Here is a 12050-nt window from a genome sequence, read left to right on the forward strand (position 1 = left end):
TTAAAAATATATTTTGGATGTTAATCCCTTATCAGATATATCATTTGCAAATAGATTACCTTTTTATTGTGTTGATGGTTTCCTATGCTCTGTAAAAAACTTACAAGTTTAATATCCCTTTTGTTGTTCTTGCATGAGGAGACATATCTGAAAAATTGTTGCCAAGATGAATGTCAGAAAGCTAACTACCTATATTTTCTTCTAAGAGTGCCGGGTCTTCGGGATCAAATCCCACGTCAGGCTCCTGGTGCCTGGAGCCTGCTTCTCCCTCTGCCTGTGTCTCTGCCTCTCTCTCTCTCTCTGTGTGACTATCATAAATAAAAATAAATTAATTAATTAAAAAAAATAAGAGTGCCGGGTCTTTAATCCATTTGGTATTTATTTATGTATATGGTGTAAGAAACTGGTTCAGTTTCATTCTTTTGCAGTCCAGTTTTCCCAACATTTATTGAAGAGACTTCTTCATTGTATATTCTTGCTTCCTTTAGTATAACTTGATGATGTATGTGTAGGTTTATTCTAGAGTATCTGTTCACTTCGTTTTATCCATTTGTCTGTTTTGTACCTACAACATACTCTTTGGATTACTTGAAATCTCTCGGGAGTATGATACCTTGAGCTGTGTTCTTTCCCAAGATTACTTTTGCTATTTGGGATCTTTTGTGGTTCCATAGCAATTTTAGGGTGGTTTTTTTCTATGTCTGTGAAAAATGCCATTGGTATTTTGATAGGGATTACATTGAATCTGTAGATTACTTTGGGAATTATAGACATTTAACAATATTAATTATTCCTTTTTTTTAAGATTTTATTTATTTATGAGAGACACAGAAAGAGAGAGACACAGGCAGAGGGAAGAGAAGCAGGCTCCATGCAAGGAGCCTGATGTGGGACTTGATCCCCGGAATCTGGGATCACGCCCTGAGCCAAAGGCAGACCCTCAACCGCTGAGCCACCGAGACATCCCAATATTAATTATTCCAATCCATGAGCATGATATATCTTTCCATTTGTTTGTGTCATCTTCATTTTTATCACTGGTGTCTTACAGTTTTCAGAGTGCAGGTCTTTCACTTTGTTGTTTAAATTTACTCCTAGGTATTTTATTCTTTTTGATGCTATTGTAAATAAGATTATTTTCTTAACTTCTCTGATTGTTATTAGTTTATAGAAATACAACAGATTGATTTTGTATCCTGCAGGTTCACTGAATTTATTTATTAGTTTTAACAATTTTTTGGTAGGGGTTTTAAGGTTTTCTATATGTAGTATCATGTCATCTGCACATAGTGAAAGTTCTACTTCTTTCCAGGGAGGATGCCCGCTTGCTCTTCCTTCCTTCCTTCCTTCCTTCCTTCCTTCCTTCCTTCCTTCCTTCCTTCTTCCTTCCTTCTTCTTTTTTTTTTTTTTTTTTTTTTGCCTAATTGCTGTTGAATAAAAGTGGTGAGAGGGGGCATCCTTGTCTTGTACCTTATCTTATAGGAAGAGCTTTCAGTTTTTCACTGAGGAGTATGATGTTAGCTGTGTGTTTATCATATGTTTTTGCCTTTATTATATTGAGGCCTGTTTCCTCTATATCCACTTTGTTGAGAGTTCTTATCCTAAATGGCTGTTGGATTTTGTCAAGTGCTATTTTGTCTGCATCAGTTGAGATGAACATATGGTTTTTGTCTTTCGTCTTGTTAATTCAGTGAATCACATTGATTTGTGGGTATTGAACTATCCTTGTGTCCTTGGAATCAATCCATCTTGATCATGGCCTATAATCCTTTTGATGTATTTTTAAATTCATTTTGCTTATGTTTTGTTGAGGATTTTTGCATCTATGTTCACATCAGGGATATTGGTCTGTAATTTTTTTTTTTTTTTTGTAGTGTCTTTGGGTTAGGTATCAGAGTAATGCTGGCCTCATAGAATTTAGAAGCATTCATTCTTTTTGAATTTTTTGGAATACTTGGAGAAGGTTAGTTATAACTTTTATATAAGTTTGGTAGAATTTACCTTTGAAGCTGTCTGGCCCTGGACTTTTGTTTGCTGAGAAGTGTTTTGTTTTGTTTTGTTTTTTTAATTATTGATTCAATGTAATCACCAGTAATAAGTCCATTCAGATTTTCTAATTCCTAATGATGCAGTCATAGAAGTTGTATGTTTCTAGATATTTATCCGTTTCTTCCAGGTTTTCCAATGTGTTAGCATATAATTCATACAGTAGTCCCTTGATCCTTTGTATTTCTGTGGTATCAATTATCTTTCTTTTTTGATGTTATTTATTTGAAACCACTCATTTGTTTTCTTGATGAATTGGCTAAAGGGTTATCAGTTTTATCTTTTCAAAGAATTAGCTCTTAGTTTCATCAATCGTTTCTATTGTTTTTTAGTCTCTATTTCATTCATTTACACTATAATCTTTATTTCCTTCCCTCTACTAACTTTTATTTTTTCTTCTTTTTTTATTTCTTTAGATGTTGATTGTTTATTGGAGGTTTTGTTTCTTTATGTGGATGAGGCCTGCATCATTATAAATTTCCCTGTTAGAACTGCTTCTTTTTGTGTTTCATAGGTATTGAAATGTTGTTTTCATTTTCATTTGCCTCAAGATATTTTTTTAATTTCCTCTTTGATTTCATTGAAGTACAGTAGCTCCTCATTGGCTGAGTGGTGGTTGTCTCCCACTGGCTGGGCTGTTGTGGGCAGAGCCAGGTGGTGGTGTGGTCAGGAAAAGGGAAAACCTTTCTTCTTGCTGTTGGGATGGAAAAATAGTTTCCACCTGCAAGGTCCCTCTCTTCCTGTTGGATTCGCATTTGGGGATAAGTGATAGGCAGAAGAGCTTCCCCTGCCCAACCTCCAGACTCTGTTTTAGTGGTTTCTCTTTACTGATTTTCACACATGACACATACATTTGTTCATCTATTTGTTTAGGTAGGTATGTAGGTTAGTTTTGTAAGCCACTGGGATGTAACCTTTTGCAGTCCCACCATCAGTGGTTGCTCCACATCCAACGTTTGATGGTGTTTTAATGTTTTGGATTTTTGTGGTTCTAATAGGTACATAATGGTATCTCATTCTTTTAATTTATAGCTCCCTGATGACAAACGACATTGAGTATCTTTGCATATGCTTATATGCACATCTGTACATCTTTGGTGAGAGAGTTCAGATTTTTTCCCAATTTTTAATTAGGTTTATTTTCCTATTGTTGACTTTGATTTCTTTGTATACTTTGGGCAACAGTCCTTTTATCAAATATGTCTTTTGCAAAAATATTTTCTTCCAGTCTGTGGCTTGTCTCTTGATTATCTTGACACTTTTTTCCTCACTGTATTTATTACTAATTAATCTTATTGTTTATTGCCTTCCACTATAATGTAATAAGGTCCACAAACCACCTGTCTCTGCCGTATTTCCAGTGCATAGCGTGCCTGGTATTTTGAGTGCAGTTGGCAAATATATGTTCATTGAACGAATGGACAGCACCTTAAGATTTTCAGTTTGTTTTAATCTTTTTTTTTTCTTTTTAAGATTTTATTAATTTATTTGAGAGAGAACAAGCAGGGAGGAGGAGCAGGAGAGGAAGAAGCAGACTACCTGCTGAGCAGGGAGCCCGATGTGGCACTTAATCCCAGGCCCCAGGATCATGACCTGAATCCAAAGCAGATGCTTAACTGACTATTCTACACAGGTGCCCCAATTTGTTTTATTCTTTTTTTTTTTTTTAAGATTTTATTTATTCATTCATGAGAGAGACAGAGAGAGAGGCAGAGGCACAGGCAGAGGGAGGAGAAGCAGGCTCAAGGCAGGGAGCCTGATGCGGGAATTGATCCTGGGACTCCAGGATCACACCCTGGGCCAAAGGCAGGTGCTAAACGGCTGAGCCACCCAGGGATCCCAATTTGTTTTATTCTTAATGAAAATGGCATTCAGCTGATTTTATTTATTTATTTATTTATTTATTTATTTATAGATTTTATTTTTTATTTATTGAGGGGGGTGTGGCAGAGTCACAGGGAGAGGGAGAAGCAGGCTCCATGCAGGGAGCCTGACGTGGGACTTGATCCCTGGTCTCCAGGATCACACCCCGGGCTGTAGGCGGCGCTAAACCGCTGTGCCACCGGGGCTGCCCTCAGCTGATTTTAAATTCTTCCATCTTCTTGAGACTCAATTTTAAATTTTGCCATCTTATCCTCAAAATTAAGGATAATAGCCACTTGCAATAATGTAAAGTGAATTTCCACTGTGATTCATATGAATTGGTTTAAGACACATAATCCTGGTCTATACTTGCTTTGTCCTTTCAAGAATTGTACAGATATATTCTCCAGAAAGTAGTCACAGGACTGGACAGTGGAAACAGGAAAACATTTATGTCAGTCTCCTGAAGCCTTTTGAAATGAAAGCTACCTACCAGACACTGCAGAGTCAGTGTTCAAATACGTTCACAGATATGTATTCATATTTGAATGTTCAAATATGTATTCACAGATATGTGCGTACACACACATACACACTGATCTTGCAAGGTAAAAAAAATTATTCAGATTCTTGGTTCTTGATTGTGTTTCTGTTCATTGGATTTGTTAAAGATAGAAAATGACATTTTGGTTTCATAGTGTACTTTTTAAGGTTTTTCTTTTTTTTCTTCTTCTTCTTCTTTTTTTTTTTTTTTTTTAGCAGTTTTGGCCTTATATATTTCAGTGTTATATTATTTACTACTACTGATCATAGCTGTCATATTTTTGTCTATCTTTGATTCAGTTAAAAAGGGTTTTTGCCTTAGAATTCTACTCTTTGGATATTTCCACTCTGTTTTTATTTGAATATGCCAAGCCTTCTATTTTTAAGCCTTTCATTGCCTTTTAAATTGTTCTTAAAAATGTGTATTTTACAGAGTTTTGAAAATTCTTTCAGAAAAGCTTTTAAAGGATGGTTTGGTTTTCTATTGCTTCATAACAAGCCATCTCAAAAGTGGTGACTTAAAACTAGAACCATTTATTATCTGTTGTGATTCATGGATGATCGTTCTCCATGGATATTCTACTGGCACTGCAGTCATTTGGTGGCTCCTCTAGACTGGAATGTCCATGGTTGCTCATCCACATGGCTAGTGTGTTGATAGGGACAGCTGGGTTCAAACGGGATGTTGGGACAGTCGGGTGTCTCTGTCTGTCTGTCTGTCTATCTCCATGTAGTCTCAGACCTCTCCTTCTCCAAGTGGTCACTTCAACATGGTCTTTTTATGAAGTCTCTCCAGCAGGGTAACCATACTTCTTAGGTGGCAGGTTAGGACTCCCAAGAGTGCTGAACTGGAAGCTGCCAGGCCTCCTTAAAACGGGCATGGAACTGCCTCATTCTGTTGGCTGAAGTGAGTCATAGGGCCAGCCTGAATTCAAGTGACAAGCCTATGGGGATGAGGAGGTGTGGTTTACCTGAGGGTCGTCTTTGGAGCCTGCCTACCACAGTATGAGTCTAAATCCTTCACATTTATTACTTTAGTTGATATGATGTTCCTATGACAAAGGCTTGTTTGCTTTTACTTCCTTTAGTGAATTTGATTCATGGTTTTAATTCTATTAACTTCTCTACCGACATCAAGACAAAAAACAGTATTTTTACCTCAATTATGAATGAGTCCTTCTGCTTAGTTTTACAGACATTTTATATTTTGTTTTCTGGAATTTTAGGCCATATAAATTTAAATATTTTATATTTAATTCGGGAGCCAAAACCTAGGTTAAGAATCTGGCAGTAACATTTTTGTGCTTGATTTTTTAAACATTTAACTTCTTAGTCTTTTAAGTTGTGGAGGTGGGTGCTTGAACAACAGATTTTTTTTCTTTTCTTTTCACACGGTTCTGGAGGCTATATGTGTAAGGTCAAGGTGTTAGCAGGTTTGGTTTCTGAGGTTTCTTTCCTTGGCTTATAGATGACCTTCCTGCTGCCTCTTCACATGGTTTTTTCTGTGCTTGCATCCCTGGTCTCGTCCTCTTTTTGTAAGGACACCAGTCGTATTGGATTAGAGCTCCACTCTAGTGCCCTCCCATCAATATCATCGCCTCTTGTTGTTGTTGGGGTATAATTGACAAATAAAATTGTAAGATACTTAAAGTGTACATTGTGATGATTTTATATGCTTATACACCATGAAAGGATTCCCCCATCTAGTTAATTAATGAGTGCATCACCTCATGTATTTCTCTCTCTTTTGGTGAGAACATTTTAAGTTCTTTTAGTTTTTTCTTATCTCATATATTTACTCCCATGCTTTTATCTTTTTGTTCTTTGGTATTAACTTTTTTGTCTTTATCTCAAGTATAATACATTCCTTTTTTAAAAGTTACCTTCTTTTATTTCTTTATTTTACTATTCATGGTTTTGTTTTCTTAAAATCTCTTTTTTCCTGTATTTTTGTCTTTTTGGTTTATTCTCTCATTCTAGTTTAAATTCCTATTAATTTTTTCATCTCTCTTTTCTTAAGCATTCTGTCCCTTTTCTTCCCCTTCCTGTCATGGTTTGGTTTTATGAAGGTTGGAAGGATATGTAATCCTCAGGGGGTAGTAGCAGTGGACAGTGTCATTCAACAAACAAGGAAGATTTGTCTCTCCTCCTCCTGGTAGTCTCTAAGTAGATTTTATGTTTTTGCTTTGTCTTGATCTGTAAAATCTTATAGCCTGGAGATATATTGATTAAACTATTTCCCAGGATAGTGATGATTTGCTTGCTTCCTGCAGATGGCACATGTGAACTTTTAGAGTGGCTTTTGGACAGCACATACCACCTACGTGGGAAGCTGATTGTTTTGAAACCCGTGGTCTGTAACATAGGTTTTGTTACTTGGTGGAAAAAAACGTGGCCTCTGGGATCAGACACACACATGTGATAGCTCTGCTGTATAGTAGCTATGTGACCGTGAGCAAGTTTCAAAACCTTTCCTGAGGCTTTTTTCCTAGCTCAAAAAAGACAAAAATATCTACCATCCATAGATAGTATAAGAAATAGTAGTAGTGCACATAAAATATCCTGCATTGTGCCTAGCCCATGGTAGTCACTCAGATGAGGGATAAGCCACACCAGCCATATGTCATCCAGAGGAAAATAAGTGGGTCTCCCCCAGCGAAGCCCAGAGTTAGAGAGAACCATGGGATGTTAATAGTCTTGCTGCGAAGGTCGCATGGCTCTGGGTTCACATATAAGCTCTGGCCTTGATCCTACTTCAGCTGCCTATAGTGCCCACTCTTGATGTATTAAGGTCAATCATGGTTTTAACAATTTTGGGTTGGTGGTATAGAGAAAAGAATCACTTTACTAAGAAATTCCTCTTGTAAGACATAGCCTGATTTCAAAAATATACAATGTGAGAAAAATGCCTGTTAAAAATCAAGGATTTTTACCTGTAGATTGGTCCATCTTCCTCAGCTGATTTTGGGATGATTGTCTTGCTGTGAGGACCTCCTGAGCTCAACTGTTATTAAACTCAGGGGTTTTATCTCATAGACTGGCACATCTCTGCTTGAGGTTCCCACCATCTGACCTGGCTGATGGTGCGGTGTCTGCCTCTTGGCCAGTGCCAGGGTGGAGGGGTCTGTTCCATTTATTGCCACAGGCTCTATACCTCTCAAGATGTGGTGGGGGTAGATGGTGTGTGTGGCATGGGATTGACTAGCTGTTTCTAGTCTCTAACTTCCCAGGATTCCCTACAGGATCACCTGACCAGCCTTTGAATCTCAGGCCATGTGCTGACTTTCTGTGCTTTGCTCCTGTTGACCACTGGTTCCTAAGCTTGGCTGCATATTAGGATCACCTGAGGAGGTTAAAAGACCCCTGTACCTGGACCCCACCCCCATGGATTCTGTTTTAATTGATCTGAGGAGTGGTTTGGACAGCTCTCTCTCTCTCTCTCTCTCTTTTTTTTAAAGCTCTTCAGATGATTCTGACATGCAGCCCGGCTTGAGTTTGCACCACCAGACTGCTTCCATGCTTCCCCGGTCAGTTCCTGCCTGTGGCTTGAACCCTCTGGCTGCTCGTGTTTATCCCCCTAATGATACTTCCTGCAGATCTTCTTCATCTGGTTGGGGGCTCAAAGGGAGGCAGACAGGAGGCCCCTCCAACCCTGTGCTGGCCTGAGCAGCTCTGCCGGCATCTGTTTCACAGATTGCCCTTTGATTCTAGAAAGGTGTTCTGGAGTGTTTGTAAGCCATTGGCCTTTGGAGGCCTAAGTCACTCTGTGTGTGTCAGAGCAGAGCTAGTTAGAGCTTTCTGAGGAGAGCTTGCCTGTACTCTGTTCCACCTTCTTGTGGCTAACCAAAATGTGTACAGCTCTTGCCTCTTAGTTAACTGTAAAGCCACAAATCTGCCTTAATTGTGTGTTAGGCTAACTGACTTTTGAGTTTCTTGCAGCTTTTCACATCAAATTTAAAAATTTTCAGTTATCAAAAGTTTAGTTCTAAGATGTAACAATCTTAGAGGTAGCCTACAATCTCTCTCTGATCCTAGGCCAGGCCTTTTTGAATTTTTGTGTGTGTGAGATTGGAGACTGCTCAACACTTTCTTCAGGACAGCTGATGAGGCAGGTAGACTGAAGCTGATTGAAGAGGGGCGAGGCTGAGTCCCTGTTCTTTCCAGCCAGCCCCACTCCCAGACCCCTCACCCCACGGTCACACCTGAAGCACCTGCCTGGAGACCAGTCGTCATGACTCCTCATTTCTCCTTTGGGTCAGGGTAGCCCATTTGAGCTTCCCACCTGGGCCTCACTGTCTTGGCCACTTATAAATTGGCTGTGTTTTTTCTTGGTCTATGATTGTGGCTTTTATTATGGGACCTTATAAAAATAGTTCTTTGGAAGTTGTGAACTTTTCAAAAAAATCCTAGGGATGTCGTTTGTAGTATGAGGCACTTCAGAGACTCCATTGCCGAGCCTGTGTGGGAGAACCTTTCTCAGGCTCCGGGTACGAGGAATTGTGGTTCCTCCTGGGCTGCTAGTTTCTGTTACCCTATGGACAACTCTGGTCCTTGTAGCTGCTTAGACATCCCTTTCTGCTGAGCAGATAGGAAGCTCTGTGTCCGATCTATGGCTACCTCGAAGACCCGTCTAGTGCGTGAGAGTGTAATTTTGTGCACTCTTTACCTGAGCTGCATTAAAGTTATTTTCTCTTTGGCTTCATCGCCTCATTCAGTTTTCTTCTTCTCTTCTAAAATGTGCATCCTTGTTAGACCCATCATCCTTTTTAGAATGAACTCACGTACCAGTTAGCAAACAAATAGTTTAAGAAACTGTCCTTTTGATAGACTCTTCCTGCCTCAGGCTTTGCGCTCCGTCACAGGTCATCATCTAGCTGTTCCTGCTGCATGGCTGCTCCTCCTGTGTGCAGCCCCTCACCTGCGGGTGAATGGTCTTTCTTAGCAGGAACTGCCTCCATTTTCAGACCAATGTCCTGTGACCCTCCCACTCCTCTGTAGTCTGCTGCTGGGCCTTTGCTCTTCATGTCTGCTGATCTGAAACCTGGTTCTCTGATGTCTCTCCAGTCAGTTTCCTTTGTGAAACCTTTGCTCGTCCCTTCCCGGCATAGCCAACCACTTCCTGGATGTCACTTCCTCTCCTGGAGCACATGTGTGGGCGGACTAGGGCCCTTGTGCAAATTAGAAGGAGGCACCCACCCCTTCCGCAAGTTACTTTTTAGAATTTCCAACTTGTTGGAAGACTGTCTTAATAAATAGGAGTCTAAGATGATGTCTAACCTGAAGTGGCACCCTGCTAGGATTGTGCTGTGCTGAACTGCACAGGTGGACGCGATGGCCCTTTTGTGAGTCATCTGTACTCCCCTCAGCACTCTATCTGACCAGAGCTGGCAACCATTGGCTAAACAAAAGAGTGAAAGTATAAGTATATGCCATATTCTTATTACAAAAAATATCAGGAAAGCCATTTATGATGAGCCCTTTTTGTACTGAACATTATGAATATATTGAATTTAGAGCCATTTATTTTTTTACATTTCACTATTTCTGAAATCAGAGATCTTCAAGTCAGTGTATCATGGCAATTAAGAACACAGATCCTGGGCTAGACTGCCAGGGTCTGAATCCCAGTTCCACCACTTAAGACACAGGTCTGTAAATTTGGGCACTCTACTTCACTCGTCTGTGCCTCAGGTTTATCTGTAAAATAGGGATGATAACAGTAGTTCCTACTTTATGAGGTGATTGGAGAATTAAGTGAATTATTTATTGTATGTATAGTGCTTAGAATATAGGTGCCAAGTGCCTCATAATAAGAGATACATGTTACCTACTATCATTATTATTAAAGTCTATGCAGACACTATTGTTTCTTTTTAACCCCGAGAAACTGTCTTTAATTCATGGTGTACAGCTTCTGTTGATAGCACCTCATTTCGGTGGGCGGCTGGGGACCCGAGGGCTCCTGCCCCTCCCACAGCAGTTTTCTGATTGCTGCAAGAGGTCACCATACACACACAGGAATCCAGCAGGCTTCGTCATGTCTTCTTAATATGGCAAAAGAGAAAGTAGGGCAAACCAGGGCCCTTTATAGACAAGGCTTGTTTTGAAATTTAAACCTAACTTCATGTTGCAAAGCCTGGATTGGTAACAAATCTTGGCTGTCTAAACCTGGAAATCAGGGCTGGGTTTGATTCTAATGTAACACCTTTATCTAATTGCAGAGTCCTCTGATGATTTTCAAGAAAGCTGCACCGTGAAGTGGCAAAGGTAACGCATGTTCTGGGGGCTGTGTTCCCTATTAGAGCTTGCCAGAATATTCTCAAGTTAGACAGTAGATGTAAGTTGCTCCCTCAGTAATTGTGCGGTTTTCCTGGTCTCTGTGTCCACCCGTGACTGTAACTTCACATGAGAGATGGGTAGCTAGTCTCTGTATTGCTTCAGAACACTTTTCTCCTCACACCTCCTGCTGGCCTTAGAAACTACAACCTTGTGTGGAATTCTGTGTGATTCACACTCACTGCTCCACACTCCTGAACTGTCCTTCGCATTAAGCAAGATCTGACTCATGCATTTTTTTGGAGCTGCTCTGACCATTTTCATTATGAGACTAAGTGACTTTTCCCAGATCACATTGCTGTAATTAATTTTACATTCCACTTTCATAAGTATCCTTACAAACTACCCAGCACCAGCCAAAACTGTCCCAGAAATCCCGGTACATGTATCTTGGGTTTCTCTTAATTGGATAACACTGGATAGAAGTAAATAATACAGGGATGATCTACAGCTTCATGCTCCCTGATTTGATACGTTGATGAAATTCCTTTCTATACATAGACCTCAATTTAATGTACTTTTTGTGTAGAACTGGTCAACCTGAACCTTATCTGAGGGTGTGTTCAGTTCTCAGTTCCCAGAAAGAATATCCACATGAGGAACTTTCTCCAGTAGGCCTTCTTATGGATTCATGTACCTTATCAGAAGTGATAAGCAGACCATGTTGTTGCACTCTGTATTCTAGAAGTTAAAGGAGGAAATGGTGAGAATATGGATGCCTTGACTCACAGGTTCAGCTGGCACAGGAGCTAGCATTATGCCCACATCTCTTGGCACAGCAATGTCTTAGACCCCTTTACGTCACATCAAAGACTTTGTCCTAAATACATAAAATCTAAGATACGGTCTTCAAATGGGGACATAAACACTTTCATCTTTCTCTTCCTATAACCTGGGATTTCCGTCTCTGCCCAAAATCTCATTTCTTTTTTGGAAAAATATCAACGAAGACAGAGGAATTTACCTAAATCTTGCCAGAGGGTGAGGATGCCCCGATGCGGCTTGGGTGGTCAAAGCAAACTGGAAGCCTGAGGAAAGAATCTGACTCATAGGCATTGTGTTGGTTTTTTAAAATTAGTTGTCAACATTTAGAATTAGACAGTTTCACATAAAAGACCTCTTGAAATACTGGAAGATCCATCTGGACTTGGCTCACAAAGCCATTATGAGCTGGAGGCGGGCTGAAGCTGCCCCTTGGCTGGGCCACGCACTCCTCACTTTTCAGTGTCTTCTCTCATTTATATGACTTGGGTGGTCTTGTG

At 39.9% G+C, this 12050-nt stretch overlaps 1 protein-coding gene across 5 annotated transcripts in view; it reads left to right on the forward strand.

Moving 5' to 3' along the window:
- The window catches only part of LOC121501731 (cytochrome c oxidase assembly factor 1 homolog), a 68378-nt gene that overhangs the window by 47450 nt on the left and 8878 nt on the right, over positions 1-12050 (forward strand). For all 5 annotated transcript variants that reach the window (XM_041774070.1, XM_041774069.1, XM_041774071.1 and 2 more), the window contains one exon: positions 10674-10719. The gene's annotated coding sequence lies outside the window, so the exon portion shown is untranslated. The remainder of the gene's footprint in view (positions 1-10673; positions 10720-12050) is intronic.

Source organism: Vulpes lagopus, chromosome 11 (assembly GCF_018345385.1).
Source record: "Vulpes lagopus strain Blue_001 chromosome 11, ASM1834538v1, whole genome shotgun sequence".
In the NCBI taxonomy this organism is placed as follows: Eukaryota; Metazoa; Chordata; class Mammalia; order Carnivora; family Canidae; genus Vulpes; species Vulpes lagopus.